The sequence below is a fragment of the Danio rerio genome, chromosome 7 (genome assembly GCF_052040795.2).
Source record: "Danio rerio strain M-AB ecotype USA chromosome 7, GRCz13ab, whole genome shotgun sequence".
NCBI lineage: Eukaryota > Metazoa > Chordata > Actinopteri > Cypriniformes > Danionidae > Danio > Danio rerio.
In genome coordinates, this window is record NC_141027.1 from 63,849,966 (window position 1) to 63,864,600 (window position 14,635).

Sequence of the window (14,635 nt, forward strand, 5' to 3'; positions counted from 1 at the left end):
AGCTAGGGTTTCTTCCCATACTGATAGATTTCCGGTGAATGGTTAATGTGACTTTTTTTCTATTTTTTATGGTTCCTTTTACAGCATCGATGTGGTATTATTAAATACAAGCAGTTAAAAAGACCTTGGCATTCATATAATTGTTAAAGCGTAAAACGAGACAAAAGCTGTTTACTCGCATGCGCCCGTCAGAATTGGCAGGCTAGCAGAGAAGCCCCGTTGAATATACTGGGGTTAATTAAATGTTTATATTTTAAAGACATGGTGAAGAAAAAGATAATGTAATGCAGTGCTTCTTGTACAATCTGACACTTATTTTATATTGTATATCCCTCAGCCAGTAGACATTGCTGATTTTTAAAGAAAACAGACATTAAACGTGTCGATTTTGCAATGCCATACATTTCCCCGGAAACGCTTAACCCAGGTTACTGACCCATTAAAAGTTCTTTAGTGTAGTTCCTTATATACCCTTTTGGGTAAATAATGATGTGATTTGTAACAGGTGATGTTAAAAGGTGATTGTAACTACTGTAAAATATGGTACAAAAGCAGCATGTGAAGAAAGTCCTAGTTCTTTAGGAGCAAAGATGGGCAGAGGATCGCTAGTTTGCCAACAAATACGTGAGAAAATTATTAAAATGTTTGAAAACAATGTTTCTCAAAGATAAAAAGAAGCTATTTTACCTTTAACAGTGATTTAAAAATAGATAGGTAAAAAAGTTCTCTAGAAAGTGAACACATGGTAAAAATATTATTTTGTGAACTATCCATTTAAACAAAGTGAAGGAGAAAGTAACTGCTGCTGTGACTGACTGGTATTCTTTATTAGCTTTTTATTCCTCCACAACAGCTACATCACCTTTACTTCTCTTATTTATATACATGAAAAACTATTTAAAGTGTCTTTTTATGTTTTATAAACAGCAATATTTACATGCATTTTTATGGACACTAGGCCCACATTTGCATAAACTAAACAAACAGACATAAAAAACACAACCATTCAATAACTAACAAATATTACAATATTTAAAAGTCTAATTATTCATTCATTTTTTTCAAGTTAGTCCCTTTATTAATCTGTGGTTGCCACAGTGGAATGAATAGCCAACTCATGCAGCATATGTTTTACGTAGCGAATGCACTACAGCTGCAACACATCTCTGGGAAACATCCATACAGACTCATACACTACAGAAAATTTAGCCTACACAATTCACCTGTACCACATGTCTTTGGACTTGTGGGGGAAACCGGAGCACCTGGAGGAAACCCACGCAAACGCGGGGAGAGAACATGCAAAGTCCACAAAAAAAATGCCAACTAACCCAGCGACCTTCTTGCTTTAAGGCGACAGCACTACCTACTGCGCCACTGCGTAGCCCAAAAGTCTAATTATACACAGGCAACCTGTATCGTTTACCAGAAGGCAATAATTCATTATCATGAAATAAAACTGTGCAAGGGGTCAGCTAATATTTTAATAGTCTATTACTGTCTTGATGTGTACCCCAGCTATCTATGTGAACACTCAGATATTTATAAGAGCACACTTGTATAATGGGTTCTGCGTCGATAAATACAGGTGAAGATATAAGGTTGAGCATATTTAATGCTCATACAGTATATGACAAGGTGAATGAATGAGGTTTATTATTTCTTCATTCCTTTCAGCTTAGTTCCTTAATTAATCAGGGGTCACCACAGCGAAATGAACCGCCAACTTATCCAGCATATGTTTTACGCAGCGGATGCCCTTCCAGCCACAACCCAACTCTGGGAAACACCCATACACTCTTTTAGACCTATACATTATACGGCCAATTTATCTTATTCAATTCACCTGTACTGCATGTGTTTGGACTGCGGGGGAAACCGGAGCACCTGGAGGAAACCGATGCCAACATAGGGAGAACATGCAAACTCCACACAGACAGAGCCGGGGCTTGAACCAGCAACCTTCTTGCTGTGAGGCGATTGTGCAACCCAATGCACCACCCTGAACGCATAAGGTTGTTAACAAATTTGACAAAACATTCTAGTCATAATTAAATGTTATTTCTTTGTTTTAAAAGTTTTAAGACTTTTACAAAAAAATGGCCAAGAATAAACCTGGTGTCGTTAGGACGTAAAGGACGTCCTGATTTCGTCCTGACAAATTTGAACACAAAAATGCTTGTATTCTCAACTTCCCTTGTGGGAAAAGTAAAGTAATAGCAAGTGAAGGCAGCATTAGAATAACAATGAGGGTGAGTAAATGATTAAGGACTATTAAATTAACTCCTTTAATACAGCAAGAAAAAAAAGATTAGACCCCTGTACTATTTTTTGTCTCCTAAAATATTAATAAGTTAAATGCCATCATACTGTGAGTCAGTTTTTGACAGGTTTATTGTTCATCTGTGTTTGTGAGAACATTTTCAAACTTGTAACCCTCACAAATATAGAATAATACCAAACTATAGCTATAGGCTACATCCTCAAAAATGTTATAATTTACAATACATTAAACTTCACTTGACTGCCAGTCACAAAGTTATTTTAAGTTATTTTACAAACTTAACCCTCAGCTGGCATTGGAAATGGTCAGTTTTTGCTTACCTTAAGGCAACGCACACTCTACACACGTCCTGACTACTGATTAATATTAAGCAAACACTGCGAGCACAAGTAACCAATAAGGGAAGGAATGCTAAGATAAAGCCAGTGATATTTACACTAGCTCCATGTAACATTTAAAGTAACTTTTAGTGGGTCACACTGATAAATCCCACTCAAGTTCCCTTTTTATAAAATGCTTTAGTACCACTAACATAGTACAAAGAAGTCTAGCTTTTATTTCTGTTTTGTCCAGATCCTCTTGAATGCACCTGCTACACCTGCCTAGGCTGCATGACGGTCATTTGTGCAGCTGCTGCTGTAATTATTTTCCTGCGTGCCAAAGATTTAAAGTGTGTTTCCCAGTTCGCTGAGTTTTCCTGATCCGTCGTCACATGGTTTGTCATTAACGTGCCGAGCTCAGGCCCTTCCCAGGACTGCCGTCTGAAATTCAAATGGACGTGTGGAGGAGCGGAGTCACGGGGGACCTTGGTTTACTCGGAAGCAAAAACACCAGGGGAAAATACACGTAAGGAAGGAGGAGGAAGCGGCTGCGATGTGCGCGCGACGACTTTTGGTCATGGGAGAAGTTTTTGGGACACTCCGCTTTCTTAACGTCGCTTCGGTTTTAATTTAATTTATTTAGGAGACACAGACTGGGAAAATAAATGAACGCCGGAGTTATCCGTGAAATTGTAGCCCATCTGGCAAACGACAGCCACACCTTCATCATCAGTGGAACAGGTAAAGGTTTACATCATATAAGAGCCAAAGTTTTTCCCTTTCACCTGTTGCGCAGGGATCAGTTTAGTTCCTTATTTGACATCTTTAAAAATTTAAATAGAAACAAAGTGCACTTTAATATCGATATGTCTTGTTTGCAGTATTATTACTGATTTTGTTCGGGAATATGAGCGATACAGTGTATCGAGTTGATTAGCAGGTGTTTATTATTAACCAACTCGTTGTTTAAGTTTATTGTTTATAGATTGTACGTGCACACAGAAGAAAGCAAGTTTTACTTGACTATTGATAGCTAGCCGAAAACAAATAACACCCTCGTGTTAAACCCATGATAAAAGTCGTGTTGAGCTTTTTCTTAGTTGCAATGAATAGACTAATGATGTAAAAGCTCTGAAGACAGAATCATGATGTTTTTGTAAACTAATTTATTTGCTGTATTCTAATTGAATGCAAATGTCAACCTTGCTACAAGTTTTCACCAAAATAGAGAAGCTGTTTCTACATTTTTTGTGTAAGCAAATATTTTGCAGTGCTTTAAAAAATACTCAAACATATATGTCAATGTTTTCAAACTATTATATTTGAACCAAAGTCAAACTAGTGACAATTTCACATCTGTCATTTCCATAGCCAAGCTTTTCCCTCATAAATGCAAAAATGTTAAATAATAAAAAATAAAAAAAATCATTTTAAAATAAATAAATAAATAAATAAAATCAACTCTTATCCTTTTGATAAGCATTGTTTCTTTTGGGTTGTGCAGTTTAATTCAAAGAATTTCTATTATGTTGTATACTGTAAACTCGTTAACGTTTTTGGTCACATCCATAACATATTTTTATAATATAAAAATTATTTACAGATTAATATTTTTTGGATCTTATAACTCTGTGATTAGTTGTTAGATGATTAGATGTTTAAATATAAGCTAACATACAAACTTCACATAGACTTTCTATGTATATTTATTTTTTGAGTTTTTAATAGTCATATCCATAATGCTGGAATTGCTCATAACATTTATTTGTGATGATGTATTATGTTGTTGTTACATGTATTCTTTATATATAAAATCTTAAACCATATCTTATTCTCATATTTTATATATTTATATCCTAAACCATTAATATCTCTTGCTTTAGAGAACATTTAGTAAAATAAAAACAGCATTTGTCAGGTTTAATTAATTCCTTGCAACTCTCTTTCCTTGTTTTGGTAAAGTATATACGTGATTCAGGCAAGCTGTAGTTTGGTGGTTATTTGTATAATTTTAAATGTGGTTGAGGCCATTAATTCTACTGTGAACTCGCATATACCCTGTAGAAAAAGGTGTGTAGTTTGTAAAAGGTGTAGATGTTCTGCCCTTTGACAATTAAGGTATGAAGAAATAATAAAACAAAAAGCAATGATCTCTAGCACTTGCTGCATCCATCAATTTTTTTTTATGCTGCTTTCCTTACCTAACAAATATCTACTGTAATCACCTGGGGCCTCATGTATCAACGCTGCGTACGCACAAAAACTTTGCGTACGCCAGGTTTCACGCTCAGAATCGCTCACGTTTGGATTTACTAACAATGAACTGAACGTGGGAATGTGCGCAGGTTCACGGCAGCTTTCTGGCAGGCGTACGCACATTTTTTGTGCGTGTCTGTTTTATTTCCATTGGCGACTCCTAGAGGCAGTTGTGTTAAATTCCTCTCTACAAAGTGTCTGAGCCTTGCAATGGCAGCTGTATGAGACGGGTTCAGCAGGTATATAAGGTTTCCATACCATACATTTGACCAGCTAAACATTAAAGCACAATTTGCAGCAGTAGCCTGTTTTCCCAATGTAATCTGAGCGATCTACTGCATGCACATTGCTATAAAGACACTATCTGAAGATGAATTTGCATGCGTGAATCAGAAACATTTCCATTCAATAAATGTGCAAATAAAATATGATGCACAAACTTATTGATGATTCCTACTAGTCTTTCTCATGATAAATAGTGGGCAAAATCTGATATGTAGCGGGGAAAAAAAGAAGAAAGAGATAATCAGACGCTGGATTCGAGCCGAGTTTATGCTCGAACGTGTCAGTACATGATCTCATGCTTCTTATGAGGTGCGCCACTGAGACTGCTAAGGGTACTGCAACAGTTTACAGATATAAATCACACTATTTCTTTTTTAAATGCACTCAGTGCGATGTTCAGACCCAACTGTGTTAACCGTATCAGCTAAACTCTCCCACTCTATTTTTTTCTTTTGTTGTTAATTCCGGAGAACAAACTTGCAAATAACACCGCTTTTCTCCGGTCTACCCCCGAAAGCAGCACCTCCAATTCACATTCTGTTCAAAGTTTCTCTTTTTGCTTGATTTTGCCATTGCTTTTTCGTTGGGTTTTTTCATTAGCATAGTCATTAGCATATTCATACGGGGGAGGAGGCAGGGAGGGGTTTTGTGCTCGTGCATGTTGCGCTCAGTTTCACGTTCATTCGGATGTACAAAAGAATATGCGTGAGACTCGGCGTACGCAGTGTTTCATACATCTGAATTTTTTTCTGCGTACGCACATTTACAGCTTTGTGCGTACGCAATGTTTTAGTAAGATTTCCACGCAAGTCTTCGTACATGAGGCCCCTGATTATCATTATTGTTCTTTGGTTTATTTATAAAATTTTCATGAAATTAAACTCGCATTGTTGTGATAATGCAATTCATTTGAATAGTAGTGTATTAAACACTTCACACTAAAAGTAAAAGCTCATAAGCAACTGTGGTCATTTAAAAATATCCCTCTCACATTGTAGAGTATAGTTTAGCCTTTTCCACGTAGCCAGTCTCTATAGGCTTAGTAGACTTGTGTTAATGTTTACAGTAGCTTTGAGGGGGGCTGAGCAGGTTTATGCAGTTTGTCTAGGTGTTTACAGTCAGACACTGTTTACCTTTTGACAAGGTCTTCTGTGCTGAGTAAGGTGTGGTCTGAGGTGGCCTGCAAAGGCCCACTGGGTCTTGTGCTCTGTCAAGCTCCGGGATTTTACCTTGACATTTACACTACTGGTGTGTACACAGACTAGCCTGTTTTGTACATCTGAGCATGACGTTTTGTAAGACAAAGCAGCACCTTTATCCGTAGATCAATATTCACAGTTTTAATCTCCCCATCTCTTTTCCCTTTAGCCATTTCCCACTTTGTAAGCATGACTCTCTTTGAAGGGCAGCACATTTAGTGGTGATAAGTTTTTTTTTTTTTTTTTTTTTTTTTTTTTTTTATGTAGTTCACTACACTAATCACCAAAGGCCTATTTGTTAATCTTCTGTCTTATGACCATGGATCTGTTATCGTGATCGCTAATGCTACAAATACTTCATCTGCAGCATTCAAAGATGTTGTGGAGGCTTTGTTGCTGTGGAGCAAACGTCTGTTTCTGAACACCTTGCTGACTGTCATGGGACGCTCGGAGAATTACAGCTGTTCCTTTTGCGTCAGTTCTTTTAGGCACTGCAGTTAAGATCTAAATAGCTGGAAAAAGGGCATACGATGAGTTTTGTTGATGTCGCTATGTCTTGCTTTTAATGCTATTATTGTGTCGTTGTAAAAAAAACCTCTTGCAACTTTTGAACAGGAGTATGGTTTGATTTTTTTTCTTATATAACTACAATATATGCACCCATTCAAATACTAATTATAATTAATTGCAAGACTATATAAACCAAACTACATATGAAGGGTAATTTTCTAATTCATTTCCTAATATTTGAAAAACATAGAAAACGTTATTCTAAATGGTATTAATTAATATATATATATATATATATATATATATATATATATATATATATATATATATAATCAATGCTAATTACACTAGCCAAGCAGAATCTGCCTATGTCTCTGCATTGTCTTCTATTTGTCGGGTGCCAGTATGTACATTTTAAAAAAAAATTTCATTCATTCATTCATTCATTTAGAACATTTAATTGAAACATTTAATTTCAGTTAGCTTTTTGTAGCTTAGCAATAAAACAAAAGCAAAAAATACAAAAAATACAAAAAAAAATAATAATAAATAAATACATCAATTAGAAATGACAGTCTCTAAACCAGGGGTCTCAAACTCAAATTGGCAGGGAGCCATATCAGTGACTGACAATTCATAGGAGAGCTGCTTTAACATTCAAGCAAAACAAAAAGTGAAACCTGATATATTTAAAGCACCAAGATATTTTTCAACAGAGTATATGCAGTCAAAGCTCCTTTTTGTTTCTTATTGTAAATAATGAAGGGGTAGTTTAAATTGCTATGAAAATATTACAGTAAAATAATAGGCAATATTATTATTGTTGTTATTATTATTATTATTATTATTATTATTATTATTATTATTATTATTATTATTCTGTCCCACCAATCAATTGTTGCTTGACCAAAAGTTTAACAGATAGCGCTAGAACAGCAGAAAGCAGATTGGGTAACATTAGTGACTTTACTAGCAATTGTTCTTCTCAACATCTTTTTTTTTTTTTTTTTGGAAAACTATAACAAAGGGGAAAATATGAAGTCAAATTTTCTAATATGCATTTTTAATATGAATAGGAGGAAGGTCTATTAAATGAGATGAGAATTTAAATCGAATATTAGCAAAATGATCATATTTACACCACCATCATAACGTGTAAGCCATGGAAATGTTTTTGTACAACACAATGCAGGTAGTATAAAACAAATTATAATCAAATGACTATTGAATATTTTCAAAATGAAAGCTTTATTAAAGAAAGAGCACTTCCGGACATGTACTTCAACGTTTAAATCTGCCCCAGAAATAATCTGCATGTGTGTTACTTTCGACCACATGCTGAGAGAAACTAACAATAACGCAAACATATTACAGTACTTTAAATGTCCAGTAGAAGCCAGGTCAAAACCACAAGTGGCTAAATGCGATTGCGCGACAGTAATAGTGATTCAAAAATATATGTTTTGGGGGCAATTGGCCCACGGGCCGGCAGTTTGAGACCTCTGCTCTAAACCATCTTCATCATTATCTCTCTCTTCTCGGGTGAGATGGTGAGCCAAATCTAAGGATATCATGGGCCAACTTTGGCCCGCAAGCCCTAGTTTGGGCATCTCTGACATAAACAATACCTATATAACTACATAAAACTACATAAATAAAATTTGAATAAATCAGTATTTTTGTGAAACTTACAATACATTAGCAATATTATTGCAATTGTAAGCTTTATCGTTTGTTTTATTTTCATACTGACAAAACTTAATTTTCTGCAGCCAGCACTCGAGTCCTTTTTGTCACTTAATCAGTATATAATCTATAAATACTGTTTCAAAGATAACCATCTGTTGATTGGATGTATAATAAACCTTTAATATCAGCTCCAAAAAATTTTGGTTGTTTTAATTATTTATTTATTTTTTTATTGTAGAATTACTTGTTAAACAAAAAATAAGAGTAATTTATCATTTAAAATAATGCATTTTTACTACTCCCAAACCATAACCTCTATAGACTCTTTTCACATTTTCGGGTTTCTCAGTAGTGGAAGACGTCATGGTTGGGTAAACTTAAAGCGCAGTGAATGGGAGATTACAACAAATATATTTTTTTACAATCTTATTTGCTAAACTAATAGCAGAAAAACTCCACAAAGGTGTTATCAAGACGTTCAGAGAGGAAAAAATAGTGTGAGACTAATGACGTCAGTCAGAGGAAAAAATAAAGTCAGGTTTACTGTCAGCCTCATGACAGTAAATAGACAATGCATTAGAAACACCTTGCATAAGCAATAAGTCGTTTTTGTAAGATGATATAAGACATGTCGAAATGGATACGTTTAAAAAAAATCTAAACTTTAAAAACTTTCAAGGATTTAATATTACGATGACCGTTAAACGCATCAGTTATGTGAAAAAGGTTCATTGACACATCAGACATTTTAGAAATGTGGCTTCTTTTACTTTAGAAATCCTTAATGTTTTAAGTTAACCGCTTTTAATACTTTTTATCATACATCAGACAATGCTTGCTTACAACAGTCCTTTTTTTCAAAGGGTCAGATGAGGTAAATGTTACTCAGATTATCATAATCATTTTTATCAGATTTTTATTTATCAGACAACAGGCATTTGTGTACAAGGAAGCGTCTCTGTACTCAACATTGGAATTTTAGCCCTTCAAGCAACAAAATACACCACAAAGAATGCCTTTCTTTTGTCAGTGTGACTCACAGTTTTTAACAGATGCATAAAACCTTCATCATAAACTGAAATGGCTTAATAATAGCTGGCAGGGACTTTGTGTTTGAGAGATGCCTTATACAGGATGTAAGGTGGATCCTTGTTTTGTATATTTAACGCATTATTAAGTGATGATATGGGCATTCTCAAGAGAGCCGATTCTGTACACACTGGTCTTCTGGTAAGGCCATGGCAACAGTGTCCAGGGCAACACGCCCATATTTTAGCCACTGAATTTCAAAACGTATTTAAAAGAGCTTTGAAAGCATTTATATTGTACACGGATGTTGGGTGGAACAAACTGAGGCACGCTTGTGACATTTGTTTACATCCAAGATAAATAAAGATTCAGACAATGGATCGTTAACTAAAATTACACTTTTGAATGTCTCCAGCAGCTTTGTGGTAGATTTTTCATGTTTCTTAGATTGTTAATGACCCTTGTTAGTTTCATGCCATCTGGATGTTTCCATATGGCATACATAAAAATGAAGAGGAGCGTAACGCATGCTGAGAGAAAGTGAGTGATGCAAAATCACTTGTCAAAACCACACCTTCATGAATCTGATGTAACTACTCTCCACCATAAGTTATACATACAAATGTTACAAGTCATACACATCATCATTCAGTACTCTCTCACACACACACACACACACACACACACACACACACACACACACACACACACACACACACACACACACACACACACACACACACACACACACACACACACACACACACACACACACACACACACACGTTCACATTGGAGGTTTTCTCTTCATAGGTGTAATGGATTTTATACTGTAAACAAATCCTTAGTAAATGCCCCTACCCAGGACTCAACAATAAGGACTGCATGATGGTGCCGGGTCAGCATGTGAGATGCTCGGGACTGTAGACAGGGTCATTACTGGCCCGATCGGGCCACTACTGCCTTGCAACTAAAGTTTAATTAGCCCGGAATTTTTTTTTTTGTGATTTTTTTTTTTTTTTTTTTTTTTTTTTTTTTATTTATTTTATTTATTTATTTATTTATTTATTTATTTTTTATCAACTGTGTGGAAATACAGTCTTAGAACCGAGTTTTTTTTTCTTAGCCTTCAAATGCTTTCTTCTTGGTTTCTCTTATCTGATTGGATGTTGTGAGCACGTTATTTTTTTCCGTAACAACCAGTACTGCGAAGAGACAGCAACATGGCGGCAACATCAAATGATGATGCTAAAAGAAAACATTTGTTTGTAACGTCGTTGAAGCAGACAATTACAGGAGTACACCATGACTAGACAAAATCAAGTGATGTCTTGTACAGTTTGCCATCAGTTTAGCAGGTCAGCCATCTTTTGTTGTGCAATAAAATACCTGCACATTTTGCTTCTTTTGTTTGCAAAACATTTTATTTAATATTAAAATTTTAGATATACAAACATTTTGACACTTTTTTTTTTTGTGGCTGAGAAAAAGCTATTAATTATTTTTTTTTCTTAGTGGGGCCAGTGAAAATATCGGCAGGGCAAGTAAAAATCTGAACCACTGGTCCGATCGAGCCAGTAGAAAAAATCCTTAGCGTTGGACCCTGCTACCGCTAAACTCAACCCTCACAGTAAACCTGCAGCAAGTTTTGCATGTTAAATTATGCCATTAATTTTCAATTTTAGTTTTAAAGCAGTTTAGATTGAAGGTCATAAGACATATTCTGAAAAACGACCTCAATTATGTCAAACCTTCGTCATACTCATGTCATTGTACACATTTCTGACCTGGTAAAGCAATAAAACCAGTATATATACAAACACACATAGGGCTCTTATCTTGGTACAAAACCTAAAGCACATGGCGCAAAAGCATTAAGGGCCTGTCATGGGTGTTATGGGTGTGTTTTGAGCATAACCTGCATTAAACCAATCAGACTCCCATCTTCCATTCCCTTTAAGAGTCAATTGCATCTCTCCATGGCACATTTGCTATTTACATGGTAGACTTTGTACGTGTCAAAACTGAACACTTCACTAGCAAGAAAACACTTTAACAGAGCGTCTACAGCACAAGGAAAAAGAACGAGTCTCCATTCATCCTTTTTATACTTTTTCTTTACTTTACTTTTACTTTACTCCTTTACTTTTGTGGATAATGAAACCATGGAAACTCACTCTACTGAAGACATCCATTAGCCTACATATTTAATTTTGTTTGTTAAACACTAAGATTTTTTTACAAAACTATTTCTAAATTTCATTCTAATTTCCAGTAAAGGAATAAATGAACAATAACAACGAAGTGTGGTCAAAAAACTGACCAAACACGCATCCTGTTCTTATGTACCATATGGTGATGCAGAAGTCCCTAAAACCCCACAAATCTAAACTTGTTTTTATTAAAACAAATATAAATATGCATATAATAAATAATACTGCTATTAATAATAATATTATACAGATGTAAGTTGTCATGAATAAACTGAAAAGCGAAGAGCCACCCCCCTCACAATTGTTTTTATATTTTAAACAATAATATTTTTGTAACATTATAATCCTTAGTTGTTTTCATATGGATATTTGTGTATTGCTGTAATGTGTGTATTAAGTAATGTGTAAGCGTTTGGACCTGCAAAGATACATAACTAACATTCTGCACTGGACTTTAGAGCAGCTTTGAGTTAGTCAGTGGTGCAGTCTATTTCAGTTAATCATAATAGCAACGCACCAAAAATTAACACACCTCCTTCATAGACCAGCACACCCACAAATGTGGACGTAAGGACGTAAGAGTAATTATTTTCATATTGTACATACTGTATTTTTTAACTCCTACCTCAACTCTTCTTGTAAACTAAAAATTCTGCAAATACAGTATGTACAATATGAAAATAATTACTCTTACGTCCTTACGTCCACATTTGTGGACTCATGGGTGTGCTGGTATATGAAGGAGGTGTGTTAATTTTTGGTGCGTTGCTATTTTATATTTCAAAATTACTTAATTTAATGTGATGTAAAAATCTCCAATCACTTGTGTTGCTGTACTTGTAGGAACATTTGCTCCCCACAATTTTATTTAAAGGTGCAGTATGCAAGTTTAACACCGAGTGGCTGAGGTATTGCATTCCTGGATCAAAACAAACACAAGTGCCGGTTGTCAGATTGAGGACAGGAGTTAGTGATTTAAACTGTTCTTACTGTTCTAAATAAAAGCAACAGCACCTGATAGAAGGAATATTTTCCATATTAAAAGGAGTTATTGTCCTAAACAACACCTCAAATTAATATATTTGAAACTGCTTCTATTTCTCACTGCTGAACAACAGAAAACTATGACAATGATCAACTCCGGTACACCTCATGCTTTATTCAGTGTTAAATGCTAAAAATGTGAGTTTGAATGCCATTTTACATGACATTTATTGCCATACTACTGAAAGCAGCAGCAGATAGTTTACCTCAGATCTGGAAAATAAAATAAACCATCTGAAATTAAACGTCAGAACTGTGACTCATATCAGTTATTCAGCGTCTACATTTAATAATGTTAAAGAGGGTTAATATGTATTCAATGGATATAAACCTTACCATTTCGTAAGTGAGTGCATATTCTGAGCTTCTGAATGGTTATATTTAAATTTCTGTTTCGTCTGGTGCAAACAGCTAAATTGCTTATTGCGTATTTCGTCATGTAGTGTGTTAACAGGACACGTGTTTGCAATGTAACCTGTTCACCCAATGTTTACGCCCATAATATTTATATTATTTGCTAATTAATAACCTCATGTGAAAATCTGCGTCTTATTTCGGGGTCTGTTACTGTCCACTGGAGGTCACATTTCAACCACGAGTGCATGCTTCAGAGCCTTTCTGAATGAATGAATGAATGAATGAATGAATAAAATACACGGTTTTCTACCAAGGCAACCTGGGGTGCTGAAATATAATTGATTAATCTAGCATTGGGCTGGTTAAAGTTACCAAAACAAATATAGTGTTCCGGCATAGAAAACATTTTCAAAGCAGAATATCTGTCTTCAGTGTTGTGTTTTTAAGATAAACAAGAATGTTTACTTGGCATGCTTCTGAAATATCTGCAAACTTATGGTATTTTTATGCTTTAGAAGAGTCAAAAACTTACATACAGCATCTTTTAAAGCAGGAACACACAACTTGTATTCAACACAGACTAAGTGGAAATATATGTGGAAACTGAAAAACATGCTTATTCACACTTGTGTTTGACTGCAGAAATAAGTGGCAGTTTGACAGCATCAACTTTTTATTAGTTGTGTACTTTTTTTGTTGTTGAACCAGAGGATCCAAGTCCCTCCAAATGAGCAAGAATTGTATGTGCCTTTGATTTGTGGAAATTAAATACATGCCATACTGGTGTAATGTTTTGACTATTAACATAAACCAGCATTTTAGATTAATAGTCTAAACCAAGAGAAGCTGAGTGTTTCTTCAGCTAAATCGTTTCTTATGTCTCAGGGTTAAAATTAGATTATTTTTTTTCTTATTTACATTTATAGATTTGACAGACTTGCAGTAATAAAACCAAATTCAATTCAATTCAGCTTTATTTGTATTGCTCTTTTACAATGTAGATTGTGTCAAAGCAGCTTCACATAAATGGTCATAGTAACTGGAACAGTGTAGTTCAGTTTTTAGTGTTTAAGTTCAGTTCAGTTTAGCTCAGTTCAGTGTGATTTAAAATCATTACTGAGAGTTCAAACACTGAAGAGCAAATTCATCGATGCATAGCTCTACCAATCCTGAACCATGCGAGGCAGTGGCGACAGCGGAGAGGGAAATAAACTTCACCTGATAGGACTGGAGAAAAAAAACCTTGAGGGAACCAGACTCGGTTGGGCACGGCCATTTTAATTTCTCCGCTGGCCAAAAGTCTTGTGCAGAGCTTCAGTCACAGCGGTGGAGGCTAGAAGCTGGCCTCAGCGAAGACTCGTCTGTCCCTTGAGCGTCGCTGGAATCAGACTCCTGTTCTACACTCCCCATGACCATCAGCGCAGCAGCAGCTCAGGATATGGCCTGGTC

General features: G+C 35.3%; 1 protein-coding gene across 1 annotated transcript in view; it reads left to right on the top strand.

Moving 5' to 3' along the window:
• Positions 1-3,097: 3,097 nt before the first annotated feature.
• The window catches only part of zgc:194930, a 42,429-nt gene continuing 30,891 nt past the window's right edge, over positions 3,098-14,635 (top strand). The window contains 1 exon segment of the mRNA NM_001130770.4: positions 3,098-3,345. The gene's annotated coding sequence lies outside the window, so the exon portion shown is untranslated.